The sequence below is a fragment of the Lolium perenne genome, chromosome 2, assembly GCF_019359855.2.
Source record: "Lolium perenne isolate Kyuss_39 chromosome 2, Kyuss_2.0, whole genome shotgun sequence".
In the NCBI taxonomy this organism is placed as follows: Eukaryota; Viridiplantae; Streptophyta; class Magnoliopsida; order Poales; family Poaceae; genus Lolium; species Lolium perenne.
In genome coordinates, this window is record NC_067245.2 from 112,577,715 (window position 1) to 112,597,585 (window position 19,871).

Below are 19,871 nucleotides of genomic sequence, written 5' to 3' on the forward strand. Positions count from 1 at the left end.
CATGGAAGTACACGATGCGTTTATTGTCATTAGGACGAAACCATCAAACACTTATTCTTCCAGTGACAGTTCGCGAGATCTATATGGTCAGTCATCCAAGTAGCGTCTACCCTGTATCCTCCGACTAGTGTCGCTAATGTCTTTGGCAATTGGCTTCATGGTATAGATTCAAGGTTTAAGTTGCTTCTTAGGGTGGGGGCGCTAGCAGTCATCTGGGCGCTTTGGCTATGTAGAAATGATAAGATCTTTAATGACAAAAATTGCTCTTTGTTATAGGTCATCTACAGATGTACAGGTATTCTCCGTTCGTGGTTACCTCTTCAGCGAGTGGAGAACCGAGACCTATTTACGGAGGTCTGTACAGTTTGAAGGCTACGGCGAGGGATACTTTTTCCCTACATGGGTGACAGCATAGTCTATGGATAGATGCCCCACCTACACCTTAGGCGTCATATGATTCATCGTTCTGATATGTATCTCGCCTAGTTCTTATTATTTATCCTTTTGAACTTGAGACAACAAAACGGCTGTGTGCATCCTGGTTGTGCAGAGGCTGGATGTGATTGCTTCTTAAAGTAATAAAGCATCCTTTATCGAAAAAAAAGAAGAGTGTTAGGAGTTGTATCGTATCTCATTTGGAGGAAGGAAGCGCTCGCGATTCGCAACCCACCCCCCCCCCCCCCCCCCCCCGGCGGCGGCTGGGCCGCGCCCTCTCTCCGGCCACCTCTAGGCTCTCCATCGTGCTCTCCCCTGCCGCTGTCGGGCCTTGCATGTGCGATGCCGGCGGTGGCGAGGTTGGCTCTACCCGCGGCGCAACAGGGGGTGTGGGGACCTCGGGCTGGCGGAGGTGCACTTCGGCGGGCGATTGTCCGGCGTGGCGGTGTGATATCCGTGCGTCGGGTGGGAGGAGGAGTGACGGCGAGGCCCTTGGTGGCGGAGCGAGGCAGGTGGACGGGATGTAGGGCCTGCTCGGCCCAGATCTAGGCCTTGTTCGAGGCCCGGGGGGCTGGGCGGGCTACCAGCGTCTAGCGCGTCGGCAGAGCTCCCTGGAGGAGAAGACACGGTGGCGGTGGCTGGGTGGCGGCGGTGCTCCGGCCGACCTGCTGCAGCTCCGCAGTGGGGACTTTGCGGGCCTATTTCGGCCCGGTTGGGCCAGTGTGGACCTTGTTTGACCTTGCTGCCATGTCCGATCGGCTACCGCGAAGGCGGTGGAGGTAGTTTCCTCCCGCACGGCTCCGGTGCTGCTACCCCCGGCCCGGTTACTTTGCTTCTCTACGTACATGCCCTGCTCCGGTGACCACATCGAGATGGCGAGGATGGCTTCAAGACCGCGGTGGCGTGTGCTGGTGGGCGGAAGTTAGGTGGAGCACATCGAATCGTCCGGGTTTTAGGGTTTGGTGGGTGGGAGAAATCCTTGTCGGCATGCCCGACACCGACGCGGTGACGCCTGCGGGTGTCGCCCTGCCTTCTTGAAGGGCGTCGGTTGTACGTCCTCCCTAATCCCTTCCGCGTATCGAGGGAAACCCTAGGACTAGTCCGGGCAGCGATGGCATCATCATCGCTTTCCTTGTTGAAGGTGTTGCTTGATATGCGGCGCTTCTGTATGCTATGTGTGTGGTGGAACTATTTGGAGGGGCACAGCGGTGGCGAGTCATCTTCGTTCTTATCGAGCTGCCAGTGTCGGCATTGTTTTCTCTTTTCGTTCTCTTTTGTTTCATTTGAGTTTGGTTGTGCTACGGCCCCAGCGTACGTGTTGTATCGGTTGGTTGCTATATTAATATAGCGGGGTGAAAGCCTATTTCAAGGTAAGAAGAGTGTTAGGATAAGATAGTCCGTACAAAAAATATTACAAAGCATTACTCTCCCGGCATCAAATCACGCAACCTTTTCGCACCCGCAATCACCCATAGACGGGCTTCTTTCCTAATCTTTTCTAGCACTACCATGTGCGGAGCACTTTTGTTACGGGAACCCTAGCGTTACTTCAAAATATCCCAAGTGACAAGCAAGGTGAGCGAGGTGATGCCCTTTCGGTTGAATCCCCCATTCGTCATAATCCTCCACCAATGTTCCAAAGTGATCCCGGCCATTGGCTAGGGAGCAAGTTTGCAATGCCCATCCAATCTTTAATCTCATGCCATATGCGCCTAGTGAAGCGACAATGGACAAAAAGGTGGCACACCGATTTCATAGTTTGCTTGCAAATGGGGCAAAAATCTCAATTCGGCCAACCACTTTTTTGGAGTCGATCCGCCGTCCAAATCCTATTTTGCATTAGAAGCCAAGCAAAGAATTTTGTTTTGTGAGGAGCCCACACTTGCCACACGGATTTGTGCATGATAGAGGTCATGGAGCCAAAGAATTGCACCTTGTATGCCGTGAGATTCCAAGATATATCATCATTAACCTCTTGAAGGAGATACACACTTTGAAGATGAACCCAAAGGTCAATAAATTGTGCAAGGTGCTCTAAGGTTGTGAGGGAGGTCAAGTTAATTTTTCTCACCCAACCATTTTCTTTCATCGCTTGGTTTACCTTCCATGATTTTCTCTTGGAGATGTCGAAAATGAGTGGTGCAATGTCCTTAGGCGCTCTTTCGTCAAGCCAAGGGGCCTCCCAAAATGGAGTTTTGCAACCATTGCCAACGATAATCGTGGTTGCCACATCCATGTCCTCCTTCGTGAATGGATTGCGGTAGCCCGCCCAAATTTTAGTGTGCTCCTTCCACGCAAGCCATGGCCAACGTAGGTGGAGGGCCGCCACAAACTTGTTCAAGTTCATGACCCCAAGCCCTCCAAGCTTCTTTGGACGGCAAATAGTTTCCCAATTAACTTTGCACTTTGCACCATTTGTCGTGGTTTTGGCCGACCAAAGGAATTCTCTCTTAATCTTGTTGATGAATTTGAGGGTACCCGGCGAGATAGCAAGAGGAGTGATGTAGCAAATTGCTTGTGAAGTGATGAACGATTTCACCAAAGCCGCCCGACCGGCCATAGTGATCTATTTTCCACACCAAGGTGGAAGCTTTCCAGCGCACTTGTCTTCAAGATGTTTAAAGTCGAACCTCTTGAGTTTCCAAACCTAACGAGGAAGACCAAGATACTTCAAAGGGAAACAAGAGACCGAGACCGGTATTCCTTGAAGGTTGATGTGACCACACCGGATAGGAACGACGTTAATCTTTGGGAAGTTTGTACATAGGCTGGTGACCTTCCCAAAGCTCTCAAGAATCTTGGCCAAGTTGATAATATCCTCTCTTATAGGCGCTAGGAACACCGCTGGATTGTACGCGTATAAGGATGTATGAATGATTGTACCGCGGCCCTGTAGCTTATGAAGGAACCCATGTCTCGTTGCCACATCGAGGATTTGGGAGAGTGGGTCAATGGAAAGAATGAAGAAGAGGGGCGACAAAGGATCTCTATGTCGTAGGCCACGACCATGCAAAATGGCCTTCCTGACAATGCCATTGAGGAGGACCCGAGATGACGAAGTAGTTAGCAAAGCGGTGATCCAATTCCGGAAACGGATAGGGAAACCCCGACATTGGAGAAGGTCCAAAATGAAATCCCATCGGATGAATTCAAAGGCCTTGTGAATATAAAGTTTAAACAATAAAGCCCGCATGTTGCTCTTGTGGAATCTCGTGGCAGGGTTCTTCACATAGAGGAAATTGTCGTGGATGCTTCTATTTTTAATGAAAACGCTTTGGGCGTTGGAGACAGGTTCATTCATGTAAGGACCAAGACGAAGGGAGATCACTTTGGCGATGGTTTTTGCAATAGCATGGATGAGGCTAATCGGCCTAAAGTCCACAACCTCCTCCGCACCCTCCTTCTTAGGTAGAAGAGCGATGTTGGCGGAATTAAGCCAATGAAAGTTGGCCACATGGCAGAATTAAGCCAATGGAAAATTGATGTCTGCAACATCCTTCGAATGGAAAACTCATTTTACAGCCACTGGCTTAGCCCACACGTGTATTTTTTCCGGTAAAGGACGATTTATTGTTTGAAAGAGAGTGTGATATAAAGGTATAATTAAAATGAGTTTACACCTGGTATCTACCTATGTAGGATGCAAACAGACGTAATAATCCAAACAAAAGGAAGAAAACCAAAAAAACAAAATACAATAAATATATAGAGCACATAAACGTTTGGGATGCTAAGGGGCCAATTAGATAACATTGTAATCCATGTGGGATAAAAATATCTATCACTGTATCCTCCAATTGTGTAGACACCTTTATAAACAGATATCAGTTCTCCATACATTGTAGAGATGACTATAACCTGCATAGAAGAATATTTTTATTATCATTAAAAACCAAGCCATTCCTACATAGTCAAAATGATCATACTATGGAAAGCACTCACATAGAAATATGAATTCTAAATTTATGATCAATCACATGTAACCAATTGCCAAAAATGTTTGCAACACAACTTGGCGCATACAAGTTCAAACTTCCTTTGGATGACTAGCCATACAAAATGTGCCAACTTACACTGAAAAAGTAAGTGATTAATTGTCTCCCTATAGTGACATAAAAACACACTTTGTCCTTCTGTGCTAGTTTTAGTTTCCAACAATATCTTTGGTAAGGATTAACTCGACTATCATGATCTGAATGAGCAAGCATTCTATACATAGAATCCACTAAGAATTTACCTTTCTCATGTAGATTCGACCAAAATTCATCAAACCCTTGCGATAATTTAACCATTCTATTAGGGAATTACATACCACAAACCTAGCACTAATTAAATCCCATATAAAGATCACATTTGGTAGAGATGACTCCATAGCCGTGAACTTGTAACAAATAATGTTATACAAAGTTAGATATTGTTCCTGGAGTGTGGTATTCCTCAACCACTTGTCCTCCTAGAACCTAATTTCCGTGTCATCCTTAATATTAAACAATCCAAAGCGAAAGAAATGTTTCTTCATCGCTATCAAACTAACCCAAAAATGTTAGCCATCCGGTTTCCAAAGAACATGTGACAAAGATTTTGAGTGTATGTATTTTTCTTATAAGATTTTGCCAAACCCCATCTTTGGTGAGAAGGTTGAAAAGGAATTTTCTATAAGGACTATGTTTTTAACCCGAATGTCATTATACTTCATATCTATGAAATGTTTCATAGTGTTTTCATATTTTCTAGGTAGGAATGTGTAATTTTTAATTTCCATATATAGGAAGTTCTGGAATTCCATATGCAAGTCTGATGAGGTCTAAGACCTAGATTGTGGCCCGATCTCGCCTGGGGAGAAGATGGAGGGGAGGAAGAACACGAAGAACGAAACCACACACACCAACCCGATACAATCGAATCTTACTCTCGTGGCTCGATGGACCACGCCAATAGAATCAACCGGAAGAGACACGAGGTAGAATTCCGGTGTGAGAGATCGGGGTTGGAGACGGAGACCGGTGAGGGAGAGAGAGTGGAGCACACTTGAATCTCACTCACAAGTAGCCAAATCCTCAACAAGAGTAGCCTTGATACAAAGGGGGTCTAACCCTAGGGAGACAAAGCACAAAAGTAGTTTTAAGCTAAGATTATGTCTAAAGAGCAGGGGTGGGCGACCTGGGAACTTATATAGGTTTACAGGGCGACTCGGGACGAAGAGGTACAAGCGAAACCGACCCAGAAAGGTCTGGTCGAGACGGATACGTGAAATCCGGTCAGGGGGCCAGTTGGACCGGGTCTGGGGCCGGCCCATCTGGTCCAAACCGGATGCTGGGCCGGATGGTGACCGGGTGGGGCTCCCGGAGCCGGAACTGCTTCCGGTTGGCACCAGCCTGGGATCCGGTCTGGACCGGTCGGCCCGGTCAGGGATCCGGTTGGCCGGGTCCTGGGCCGGCTGGCGCCCTTCCTCCCTTCGCGCGATTTGGATGACGTCGGGTCCAGCTCCATGCCGATCTTCACGTCCAGCTGCTCCTCTCCTCCTCTTGACCATGGTGTGCCCTCCTCTCCGGGGCCTTGACGCACCTCGTACCTAATAACACAAAGTGTGTCGGCATGAGGTAGCGATCCATCCAATGGGGTACCGAGATCGAGAGTAGTGAGGAGCGAGTTCACCTTATCATGTCGCCCTTTAACTCGAGAACGCGTCATTGGTCCACTTGGGGGACTTGTTGGTCTTGGTGTAGTGTCGTCGGTGAGCGGGGCTACATCATCTCCCCCCCTTGGAAAAGAGTCGTCCTCGACTCGTGCTTCTCCTCATCTCCATCATAGGGCGATAGGTCCGAGATGTTGAATGTGTTGCTCACCAAGTACTTGGAGGTTGGTATGTCGATGACGTAGGCGTTGTTGTTGATGCGCTTGAGGACCTTGAAGGGGCCATCTCCTCTTGGTTTGAGCTTTGAGTTGCGTTCATGAGGGAATCTTTTCTTCCGGATGTGGATCCAAACGAGGTCGCCTTCTTCAAATATTCTTTCCTTCTTCTTGGCGTTGAGGCGGGTAGCTTGGCGGAGGACATGTTCTTGAATGGTTGCTCTTGTGTCATCATGTAGCTTCTTCATGGTGGCGGCTCGCTTGTCGAAGTCCATGTTCGTTCTCTCATGAAGAGGTAGTGGAAGGATGTCGAGTGCCGTGGGTGGGTCGAAACCATAGACGATCATGAACGGACTCCTTGATGTCGTGGAGTGCTCGGCTCGATTGTAGGCGAACTCCGCGTGGGGTAGACACTCTTCCCACGACTTCAAGTTTTTCTTGACTAGCGTGCGTAGTAGCGTGGAGAGGCTTCGATTCACCACTTCCGTTTATCCATCCGTTTGTGGGTGCAAGGATGACGAGAACAAAAGCTTGACTCCAAACTTGGCCATGAGCGTCTTCCATAGATAGCTCATAAACTTGACGTCCCGATCCGACACAATGCTTGCCGGAATTCCGTGTAGGCGAACAACTTCCCTGAAAAACAATTTAGCAATGTGTGAAGCATCATCGGTCTTGTTGCATGGAATGAAATGAGCCATTTTAGAGAACCTATCCACTACCACAAAGATCGAATCATGCCCATGTTTTGTTCGTGGTAATCCTAGGACGAAATCCATGCTTATATCCGACCATGGTGCATATGGAATAGGTAAGAGTGTGTAAAGACCATAAGGGTTGGTGGTGGACTTAGCTTGAAGGCATGTAGTGCAACGATTGCATAGGCGCTCCACATCTCGTTTCATCTTTGTCCAATAGTAATGAGTGGATAGCATCGAGAGTGTCTTGTCACGTCCAAAATGTCCCATGAGGCCACCTCCATGTGACTCTTGCAAAATCAACTTTCGAGGGTATGCAAATCTTGTTAGCTTTAAACAAGTAGCCATCATGCAAGTAGAAATCATCAAATCCTCGGTCAATGGAACACTTTTCAAAGATGGGTCCAAAGAAAGAATCGGAGGGATAGAGGTCTTTGATCTCCTCAAGACCCAAAACGTGAAAATCCAAGCGAGTGAGCAAAAGGTTGTTCTTGCGGGAAAGAGCATCCGCGACCATGTTGTCCTTTCCCTTTTTGTATTTGATCACATAAGGGAACGACTCAATAAATTCAACCCATTTAGCATGTCGCTTGTTCAAATTTGTTTGACTTTTCAAGTACTTCAAAGACTCATGATCGGAATGAATAACAAACTCTTTTGGCCAAAGATAGTGTTGCCAAATTTCAAGAACACGAACCAAAGCATAAAGTTCCTTGTCATAAATAGGATAGTTGAGGTGTGCGCCATCCAACTTCTCACTATAGTATGCCACGGGTTTTCCACCTTGCATAAGAACTCCATCAATGCCAAGTCCACTCGCATCACACTCAATTTCAAAAGTTTTTGCAAAGTTTGGAAGGACGAGGAGTGGTGCTTCGGTAAGGCGTTTCTTCAATTCATCAAAAGCATTTTGTTGAGTCTTGCCCCACACAAACGGGACATTCTTTTTGGTAAGCTCATTTAAAGGGCAAGCAACGGTGCTAAAATCTTTCACAAAGCGGCGGTAGAAACCGGCAAGTCCATGGAAGCTTCGAACTTGACCAACGGTGGTAGGCGTAGGCCAATTATGTATGGCGTCAACCTTCGAAGAATCTACTTCAATGCCATTGGCGGAAATCACAAATCCAAGGAAAACCAAATTTTTTTTGGCAAATGTGCATTTGAAAAGGTTTGCATAAAGCTTCTCATGGCGCAAGATGCATAAGACTTCTCTCACATGTTGCACATGGTCCTCGAGATTTTTGCTATAAATGAGAATATCATCGAAATAGACAACCACACTCTTGCCAATGAGAGGTCTCAAGATGTGGTTCATAAGGCGCATGAAAGTTGATGGAGCATTAGAAAGACCAAAAGGCATGACAAGCCATTCATACAGACCAAGTTTGGTCTTGAATGTCGTCTTCCATTCATCACCAATTGCCATGCGGATTTGGTGGTAGCCACTACGCAAATCTACTTTAGAGAAAATCGTGGCACCACTTAACTCATCAAGCATGTCATCTAAACGCGGAATGGGATGACGGTATCGAATGGTAATGGCATTGATGGGGCAAAAATCCATACACATTCGTTGCGTCTCATCCGGTTTAGGAACAAGAATCACGGGAACGGCACAAGGACTAAGGCTTTCACGAACGTACCCTTTAGCGAGGAGATCTTGTATTTGGCGTTGAATCTTCTTTGTGTCTTCGGGGTTGGTGCGGTAGGCGGCGCGGTTTGCGAGCGGGGCACCGGGTATGAGGTCGATGCGGTGCTCTATGCCCCGAAGCGGTGGAAGCCCATGAGGAAGCTCGTCGGGGAAGACATCTTGAAACTCCTTCAAAAGAGACAACAAAGACGAAGGAACGTTGGTTAAGTCGTTAGTCACCGACGATAGGCCCTTGCAAATGAGCACATAGTGCAATGTGGTGTATGGGTTTTCTTGCATTTCTCTCCACTCACTTTTGGTGGCTAGGAGAACACTCTTTCTCTCAATCATGTATGGCTTGTGGCGCTCACTCTCCTTGTGGTGGGTCGCTCCCTCACCACTCAACTCACTATGGTGGTTGTGTTGTTGTGCCCTCGCTAAAGCCTTCACATTGTCCGCGATGATTTGGCTAGGAGTCATTGGGCGTAGCTCAAACTTCTTATCCTTGATCGTGAAGGTGTATGCATTGGAGTGTCCATCATGTATAGCCTTCTTGTCAAATTTCCATGGGCGGCCAAGCAACATGTGGCACACCTTCATGGGCACCACGTCACACTCAATAGTGTCTTCATAAGGGCCAATCTTGAAGTTGACGGTGACGGTATGTTTTATCTTGATGTTTCCTTTATCGCTCAACCATTGGACATGATAAGGATGAGGGTGTTTGCGAAGCGTGAGATTGAGCTTCTCACACAATTTGGTGCTTGCAAGGTTATGGCAACTTCCTCCATCGATGATGACCTTTATCGACTTGCCACCAATACCGGTACGGGTTTGGAAGATGTTGCACCTTTGGTCTTCCATAGCTTGAGGTTGAGTTGTTAGCACCCTTGTGACCACAAGTAAAGGGCTTGGGTCATGCACACATAAGAGAGGGTCTTCTCCACTTTCTTCATCATAATCTTCTTCATTGGCGACGGCGGCTTGTACAAGAGCTTCATATTCACCTTCACTTAGCGTCTCTATGTCACCATTCTCCATAGTGATCATGACTTTGGTATTCTTGCACTCAAAGGACTTGTGGCCTTGTGTGCCACACTTGAAGCAAGTGACATTAGAGGGTCCCGTAGAGGCCTTTGAGGATGCGGTGGAGGACACCGTTTGCTTCATGCGACTTTGGATAGTCGGTTGCTTGGATGGTGTAGAGGACACGACGGGCTTGACACTTGTTGTAGGAGTTGTTGTAGCGAGCTTGGAGGCGAAGTATGGCTTGGACTTGGAGTACTTGATGTCCTCATTCACTTGGCGCTCGGCCTTGGAAGCTTGGTGAACCAACTCAACCATGTTGGAATATTATTGGAACTCCACAATTCTCTTGATGGGGTAGTTGAGGCCATTGAAGAATCAAGCGATGGTTTGGTTCTCGGATTCTTGGATGTTGGCTCGCATCATAGTTAACTCCATCTCCTTGAAGAACTCCTCAATGGTATTGGTGCCTTGCTTCAATTTTTGTAGTTTGTTGAAGAGGTCGGTCATGTAGTGTGTTGGTACAAAGCGAGCTTGCATCTCTTCCTTCATCTCTTCCCAAGTGTCAATTGCGGGTTCACCCTTTTCTTCCCTTAGAGTGAGTACTTGCTCCCACCAAGTGTTGGCATAATCTTCAAACTCAAGAGACGTCATGGCCACTTTCTTGGCACCGGAGTAGTTGTGGATGCGGAAGATCTTGTCAACCTTGAGTGCCCATGAGAGGTAGGCCTCGGCATCGTCTTCACCTTTGAACTTGAGCTTTCCAAACATGTTCTCTTCATCTTCAAAATTCCTTCGGCGAGGATGGATGCCTTCATCTCTTGCGGCTTGAGGTGGTAGAGGAGGTCTTCCACGGCCAACCATAGCATTGGGTTGGCGTTGAAGTTGAACACTAGCTTCACTTGGTTCACGATGATGATTATGTTGAAGATCTCGACGAGGTTGTTGAGGTTGTTGACGACTTCCATTGATGGCCATTTCATCTTGAGCATGTTGCGGGTCTCCTCTTCCATGTTGGTTATGGCGAGGATGATTTCGGAAATCACGCCGAGGTTGAGCTTGATGACCTTGGTCTTGAGCATCAACATGTGGCTCACGATGAGGTACCGGCTCCATGTTGTGGATGACGTTGTCTTGGGGTTGGTCGTCATGCCCATGGTGGGCATGGCGATCCACTTGATGATGATCTTGTTGTAGAACTTATTCTTGTGGAGGACGTTCATGGGGACGAGCATGGCGATGGAATTCTCCTCGCCTTGAGTTGGAGCGAGAGTCTTCTTGACGAGCATGCGGGCGACGAGGTCGATGATGGTCTCCATGCCTTGAGTTGGAGCTTGAGGACGTATGGCGATCATGAAAGTAATAATCCTTTGACGAGCTTGATGATGATGAAGTAGAGCGGTGTCGGTGATGACGACCCAAGTTGTTGATGGCGCGCTCGAGGCTATCCATGCACCGCTCCATGTTCGCATCATTTTCCGCCACTTGATCATTCAAGTTGTCCGTAGCTTCACGAAGTAGAGACATATCTTGGTTCACAACGGAGAAGTTGTGCGCCACTTCGTCATATTGCTCGTCGATGCGTGTCTCAAAAAAAGTGAGTTGCTCCTTGAACTCTTGGCGTTGTGCCCATAGATTGTGTTGGGTAGCCAACCTCTCGGTGTTGCGTAGGACTTCATCCTCCCGTGCTTCGTCTCCGTGCCTATCCATGATAGAAAGACAAGAACTATGTTGTGTATGTTAGTGGACGAAAACTACCTCGCACTTTTACCTTGGTGTGATAGTATTGAGGCGATCAACCGAACCGAGAGCGAAACCAAATGTATCGGGTACACACGCAAAGGCTAGCAAATCTAGTGGTAGGTGAGAATGGTGGAAAACCAAAAGATGAAATCCAAAATTAAGTATGTTGTTAAAAGTGGGTGAGGTCCAAAAATCAAGTGTCAAAGTGAAGATCACTATAAACACGGAAAAGTTGTTGAACGCACACACGGGATAAACGGGGTTAGTGCAACCAAGGAGTGAGCGGAAAAATGGAAAAAGCAATTAGCAAAGTTGATGCTCGATGTCACACTAACTCAAGGAGAGGCGATATCTATGGTTTCATAGAGATGAAACACCAAGATTCGCACGAGGTCTCTCTTCTCTATCTCTCACGCTTGCTTAAAAGCTTATCAACTCCTTTTGTATCGGTGGCACTTGCACGTTTCTTTTTCTTCTCCTTTTTTTCACTAGCACACTATGCTCTTACACTTTTGCTTTCCACCCTGAGCTTTGCTTAAGAACTTTACTCAACACAACGCACACCCTCACAGTCGGGACCTCGTGCAATGTTTCGCAACACTCGAAAAGCTTCGCTCGGTGGGATAGATCGCAAAAAGAAGAGGGATACAAGGGAAAAGTGCAAGTTATACCTGCGATGGTGATGGTGGTGGTGTTAATCGAGATGCGAACTCGGGCCGGAAACGGATTGGCGCCCGGTCGGCCGGATGTGTGGCCGGATGGGCTGGTCGGACCGGTTTCTGGGTCGGTCGGTTCGGTCCGTCGGCCGGTCAACCGGTTTCTGAACCGACTGGTCGTTTTCTCTCTCCTGTTCTTCCCGAAACCAAAACCAAAAGATCAAATCGAAGGGAAACGAAAGAATTGGAGGCTAAAAGGTGGGGGAAATAGTAGATCAACACTAAAAACACAAAATCCACGGATCAAAACCACTCAAAACTCAACAAAATCGTAGATCCATCCAAAGGCAATTTAGGGCTATTTTTTGGGGATTTTTTGGAAAAAATTTCAGAGACGAAATTGGGTGGGTGGAGGGTCAAAATCGCGGTAACCAAAAGCTGCTGATACCATATGATGAGGTCTAAGACCTAGATTGTGGCCCGATCTCGCGATTGACCCGAAAACAAGTGGGGAGAAGAGGGAGGGTAGGAAGAACACGAAGAACGAAACCACACACACCAACCCGATACAATCGAATCTTACTCTCGTGGCTCGATGGACCACGCCAATAGAATCAACCGGAAGAGACACGAGGTAGAATTCCGGTGTGAGAGATCGGGGTTGGAGACGGAGACCGGTGAGGGAGAGAGAGAGTGGAGCACACTTGAATCTCACTCACAAGTAGCCAAATCCTCAACAAGAGTAGCCTTGATACAAAGGGGGTCTAACTCTAGGGAGACAGCTCAAAAGTAGTTTTAAGCCAAGATTATGTCTAAAGAGCAGTGGTGGGCGACCTGGGCACTTATATAGGTTTACAGGGCGACTCGGGCCGAAGAGGTACAAGCGAAACCGACCCAGAAAGGTCTGGTCGAGACGGATACGTGAAATCCGGTCAGGGGGCCGGTTGGACCGGGTCTGGGCCGGCCCATCCGGTCCAAACCGGATGCTGGGTCGGACGGTGACCGGGTGGGGCTCCCGGAGCCCCGGAACTACTTCCGGTTGGCACCAGCCTGGGATCCGGTCTGGACCGGTGTAACATCCCAAGAGTATTACCTTAGTCTCTTTTACCTTTCTTGCATTGTTATCATGTCATCATGTTGCATTCATGCATATCACCACTTTTGGCTTTTATAAAATTGCATTTGATTCTTGGTTTGCTTTTGTTTGCTTGTTGTTCTTCCTCTTCCTCTTTCTTGTTTCATCCTCCTCTTGTGATGTTCCAAGAAAAGCACAACTCCATCTTTACCTCTCTTTAACCCTAATACACCAAGGTCATGCCAAAATTTCAAATATTTGGTATCACCTCAATCTCTCTCTTCTACCTCTCCACCTTGCTAAACCAACCTATTTTGTTTTGGAGATACTCCTTCCCAAGTGATTGGGAATATTTTGCAAACTACAATTGTTGTACATAAAATCATGGAGCTTATTCCATTCTAGCTCTATGCATAATTCTTTTCCTTCTCCTCTTTCTTTTCTTTTCTCATCATCACATGTATGGTGATGTACCTCTCATACTCTTCTCTCTTCATTACAAACAACCTCCTCTTACTCAATCTCTAAAATGGGTTTTTGTTTTGACAAGAAAATAAAAACAGTTTTAAATAAAAAGAAGAGAGAAAAGAAAAGAAAACCCTATCTAAAACCCAAAACCCTAAACTAAACTAACCAGCCGGCCAACTCCTTATTTTTTTTTCTCACCTTGGCCCCTTTCACCTCACAACCGGCCTCCTCTCTCCACAGCCAAAAGTGGCATGCAATGCCACCCCACACTTCCTTTACACGTAGGATTTTTACACCATATCAAGTAATGGAGCTAGCTACCACCTCCACGCCACCTCTTCTCCACATCCACCGGCTCTCCTCCTTCCCTCTTAAGGACCAACAGCCCAGCTCCAAACCCTACCTCTCTTCCTCCTCCTCCAAAACAGCCAGCCGCCACCATCCTCTCCTCCCGGGAGCAAAGCTCCACCCGCAGCTAACACCTCGCCGCCGGCCACCACCATCGCCATGGCTTTCCTCGCAGTGACCTGATCGTGGAGAAGGACCACGTCGTCTCCTCCTCGGCCTGGGCTTCTTCCCGGAGCTTCAAGGACGTCAAGGATCGTCAAGACCTTCACCGACGTCATCTACCCCAGCCACCTTCTTCTTCCTCTACGCCGGCAGCCTCCGCAGCTACCTCCACCTCATCGACGACCTCCTGGGTGAGCAGCACCACACCTCCTACACCTCCCCTGCATGCCATGCTAACAGATCCGAGGAAGAAACGCAGTGGAGATCGAAATCGAAACGAAAACGAGTAGATAAAACGCCCAGTTTTTCTGTTTCACGGTACCAACTTTCGACAAGCATCGCCGGCGACATGGTTTACCCCAGATCAAGACACTTGACTCATTAGATGCACAACATCACCGGCTACATTTCAGTTTTTGAATCATCTAAAACGGTGCAGTATTCGCGGCGCTATGGGCAACCAAAGTCAGCCCAAAAATCTGTTGACAGTTTTGCTGTTCGTCGACCGTGTCGTGGTTCCATTTTCCGGCGAGCCTCGCCGCCACTACAGTACTCCGTTTTTACCCAAACTTGTTCAATTCGAGTCATGTCACATCCCTCTCACTCAACTCATCAAAACCCTCGCCCAGAACCGCCCATGCTACTCGCCATCCTCGTTCAAAGTCGGTCCAGAAAACAGATTCAGTTTTCAGTTTTCAGAACTGCTGTTTCGTCGTCTCGTTTTCCGGCGAGCTTCTCTAGCGTTACAGTGCACCTTTTTGAACCATTCCACCTCCAATCGAATCATGGCACCCCCCTCTTGCTCAACCACTCGAGTTCCGCTCAGATCCTTCGCCCATTGCGTCGCCATCTTCGCCCAAAGTCTCGGCCAGAAAGTGTCCAGTTATCAGTTTCAAGTGTTCAAAATTCAGTTAAACATCGCGACACACTATACCTTGTCTGAATCGCGTTTTTGATCAAATCGAAGCAGTAGCACACTGTCACCACCTCTGATCCTTGCCCAGCTCGGCCTGAGTTCAAATCCTGGCCTGCGCAGGATTAAACCCGTTTTTGCAAACTGCTTTTTCATCAACAGTTTATTTTTTTTGCCCCTGCCTAGTTATCAAACATCCAAGTTATGCACTTTCCCAAATCCAAATACTACAAAGTTTGTATCCATTTTGCTCAGTTTCCTGTGAAGTCTTCAAATATAAGATTTGTTTCAACTTTTGAACAACTAAAATTGGACAACATTTTTAATTGGGTTTAAAATGCCTAAAACTTGCATAATTCATATCTCTCTTTATATAAATCCAAATTGTGCAAATTATATATCCATTTTCATCAGAAAAGTAAGAGGATTTCAAATCTTGCATTCTCATGCATCATTGGCATCATCTCTGAATTGTCCGAATTAAATATGCAACATGAACAAAAACTATATGTGAGGGTGTTTATCATTTCATGTGAATTATGAGCACCCCACTTAATTTTGCCTTGCACCAATCATCTTGCCATGTCATCGTGCATCATATTGCGCATTGCACTTGTATTGATTTGTGCTATATCTTCCTTGTATGTGATATTTGGTTCTTCTCGAGTAGACGCCGACGCAGAGCAGTACGAGCAGGAGTACGAGTTCTCCCTGGAGGATCGTGTCGGTGCTTCTACCTCTGATCTGACAGGCGAGCCCACCCCTTCACCTATTTTACATTTACATGCTCATTTGATCTATTGCTATCCTTATGTTGTGATTCTGTTGTGTCACGTGTCCTATCCACCTGTTACCTATATCTCCGAGATACACCTCCTCGCCCTACCTTTTGTTTGATGTTTGCCAGCTTTGCGAGTCGTAGGCGAGTTTAGGATTTTTGTTGATATCTCGAAATGTTCGGGATATCTTGTTGGGATGTTGACACATGTACTACCTTTTCGAAAATGAAGTGGATAACTTTTGCTACAACTAAAATTGCTAAGGGTTATAATATTGCAGAGGCATCGGTGAGCCCCTTTGCGAAAGCATCGGATTTTTGTCTCGCTTGTGTCCCCTAGGACCCGAGTTCTTGTTACCTGTTTCTAAGACTGAGCGCGCTAACCACTCGTGGGAGGTTTTATCGGGACCCCCATCACCCATTACCATTTCTCAAGTCTGTTGAAAAGGGGGCCACAACCTTGGTTTTATTTGCCTATGCCATGTATGCCATGCTTTACTTACTGTTGCCTTCGGGTGTTTACTTCCTGTTGCCTTCGGGTGTTTATATTCTGTACTATACCCCGCAGGACGTTTAGCGAAGCGTGTGGTTCGCACGCCTAGCCGCCGACGCAAACCCTGAGTCCGCATCGGAGTACGGCCGAACTTCGTTTCGGGTAGCTTAGTCGGGTGGCCCCCCTAGACTTTCTTGTTGATTTGGGAACGGTCTTGTTGTGAGACTCCGCACTTGCTATGCGGGTTCGAGCATGCGTGTATGGTAACATTGGTGCACCCCTGCAGGGTTAAATCTTTTCGGAAAGCCGTGTCCGCGGTTATGGACGACTTGGAGCTGTTTAACTCGATCATAGAACAACTTACACCTAAATTTGTCGCTAATAACTTGCTAATTACTTGCGTAGTAAGTTAGCCCTATTATAATGGAATGGATATAAAACTGTCAACTGTGTGAGTGCCTTGTTAGTACCTCTTGGCTAAGGGGGATCGCACTGGCTGGGTTTTTGTTTGCAGAGTATAGAACTGCTAGAATATGCGCTCTCTCACCTTCTCTATTAGACGGATGTTGTAGCGTGTCTCTATTGGTTAGTGCTTTGCTGCCGCTAAACTCCACCATATAGCCGGGCGAAGTTTACACCACCCACCAGCAAGCATAGCTGGTCTTGTCTCGCAAGTACGTGCCAACGGTACTTACCCTCGTTTTTCTTCCTCTTTTTCCGGAACACGCTTTTCAACAAACAGGTACGACAGATGATGAGCAATACGCAGGTGGCTACTTTGTCGAGTTCACGGACGACGATTTCGTTGCGTAGCAGGATCGTTCCTAAGGCAGCAGCCTGTGTCTTGTTGGTTATGGAAACACCGCTTGATTATCTTCAGGACTCTTAGTCCCATTTGGTTCTTGTCTGTACCCAGACTATTTGGCTATCTTATGTATGATGTACTGATGGGATATGTTTCCCTATTGAGTGTCATTTGGATCTTGCTCATTAGAGCGTTGCTATATATATGAACCTTATTTCCATCTTTTGTGTCATACATAGTCATGTTGTGATATTCAAGCTGTATTCTACCCTTGTATCCTGTGCACAGTGTGTGTATGTAAGAAGTGCACAGGAAGGTGAAGCACTCAGGCCTGGAAAGCCTACCGTGAGCCTTTGAGGTGGGTGTTGTGTGCATGGGCGTGTCGAGCTGTTGCTTGGCCTACCCATATGCTTGGGAATGCGAGGCGACCTCACGGTCTTTTGTAGTGACCTCATGCACATAAACCCCTCTTACCTGCGCGCTCTGGGTTTTCCTACTCCTGGGGCTTACAACCGGTCGGCCCGGTCAGGGATCCGGTTGGCCGGGTCCTAGGCCGGCTGGTGTCGTTGCCTAATCGACGGTACCTCGGAGGAGGGATCCTCATGAGGGGGAGAAGAAGTAGGGGCCATAGGGCGGAGTGCACACGGGACGGTGGTACGCGATTTACCCAGCTTCGGAACACCTGCACGATGACAGGGCCTACTGCTGCTTGTCTGGAATTATCTGGGCGCTTTCGTGTTGTTACAATGAGTTGTGGTTGTGCCCCTAGGGCTCCCGGGATCCGGCTTATAAAGGCGCACGGATCTAGGGTTTACATGGAGAGTCCTAGCCGGATTACAGATAGCCTAGCTACGGTACAATATCTTGCCGTGCACGCCACGGATCCGCCTTCCATACTCGTCGTCCTGGATCCGGGTCCCTCATGGGCCTCCATGGATCCGGGTCACTCCTACGTCGGTACGGATCCGGCCTGCTGATCCTGGGCTGGACTTCTTCCTTCATGATCAACAAGAATCGGGCCGCCCGATGGGCCACATGCCTCATCACCGTCTGTGGGCCACCCGGGCTTGCCGGATCTAGGCACTGTCGATGGTACACCCATGAAGTATACCCACAACAGTAGCCCCCAGAGCTCTCCGAGTTTCGCCTGCAGTTTCCGCCATGCTTGCTCCTTAGGTTTCCGGCATCGTCGGCAACGCGGAGAAACTTGAAGAGCTCCAACTTTGCATTTTCTTCTTTTTCCAACTTACAGCCGGAAAATGCTCTCATCCTGCGGGACTTCATCCATCGACGTTCCAAAGAACATTTCCGGGTTACTCCCTGCTCGCGAACGAGAGCCAACTTATCTTCACGCAATTACCCGGAATCTTAAAAGACTCAAACGGTTCCGCCAATTCTGGCGCCATTTTCGCGCGATTCGCGCGGTAACTTATCTCTAGCCATTTTTACCGCTAGGGTTTGGGACACGTGTCACGTATCCAACGGCGCGACGCTTGCGTTCCGACCACAGGATGCGGAACACGAATCTTATCCCCTCAGCCTATAAATATCAGCCGTCGACCCCTTTACCCCTCATTCACCCCCTTCTCACCTCTCTTCCGAGCGCCGCCCGTGAACCTCTTCTCCGCCGCGCCGGAACCCGCCGGAAAGCTGCCGGAGCATCGCCGGAGCGAGCCATCCGCCGCAGTGTTCTTCGTGTTCTTAACTCCGGCGAACCTACTGCGCGAAAAACTCGCCGCCGGCAACTCCGACCACCGCACGCGCCATTACGGTAAGCCCTCGAGCTCAAACTTCGCGTCGTAGTTGGTAGAGATGAACCTGGGGAAGACGAAGTGGGATCCGACTAAGGAAAGTTTCCGCCAACCTTTTTCTTCAGATGTCTTCAATGACTCCGCCTCCGAGCTCGGAACCGATCATGGCGACGCCAATCTCCTCCGCCCCTCCTCCTTTTGTTCCCATCAGGTTGGATCCTTCAAAGGATTCCGGCAAGGAGACTAAGGGGACCTCCGCGCACCCGGAAAAAACCTCCGGGGCGGGCCAGTCGGAGCAGCAAACAGAAGAAGCTGCCAAGAAGTCAAAAGCTCGGAAGCGCGACTCCGAAGCTAAGGGGAAGTGGTGGCCCTGCACCACCACCGAGATGGAATTAAAGAATCTCGAGTCGGAAGGCTTCCTGCAACCCGGAAGCTGGAGGTCAGTTCCGAATGAACCAGCTCCGGCTCCAAGGGACGACGAGATGGTGCTGACGAAGGCACTAGTGGAGCGCGGATTTTCGTTTCCGCCTTCGGATTTCTTCCGGGAGATTCTGAAGACATACGGACTCCAACCCCACAACATATCTCCGAACAGCGTGCTCGCCATCAGCAACCACGTCGCTCTCTGCGAAGGCCACCTCCGGGTAACCCCAGAGCTTTCTCTCTTCCAATACTACTTTTCTGTGAAGAAGGAGAAGATCCGCCAAACTTCCGAGTTAGCGACTTGCGGATCTGTCACCTTCATCATCCGCCCGGGCCGCGTCTACCCCCCGACCGACCGCCACGAATCCGCGAGGTACTGGTCTGGGGGTTTCTTCTATCTGAAGGACGCCTCCGACCCCGCGAGCGACAAGAAGCTACCACCTTTCAAGAACTGCCCCGCCACCGAGCTTCCGTCATGGACGCACTGCCCCCACTTCTCCGACTCGCCTCAGCTGACCCGCGCTGTCAGGCGGATCTGCAAGCTTACGGAGGAGGGGCTGACGGGAAAAGACCTAACCCTCTCCTGGTTCACGAAGCGGATCCAGCCGCTGCAACAT

General features: G+C 48.4%; 1 long non-coding RNA gene across 1 annotated transcript; it reads left to right on the plus strand.

Moving 5' to 3' along the window:
• The first annotated feature begins 13,933 nt into the window (after positions 1-13,933).
• On the plus strand, positions 13,934-17,300 carry LOC139836043 (uncharacterized). Its single transcript, XR_011751831.1, has 3 exons — positions 13,934-14,282; positions 15,675-15,755; positions 17,018-17,300. It is a non-coding gene; the product is annotated as an uncharacterized lncRNA (long non-coding RNA).
• The last annotated feature ends 2,571 nt before the right edge of the window (positions 17,301-19,871 follow it).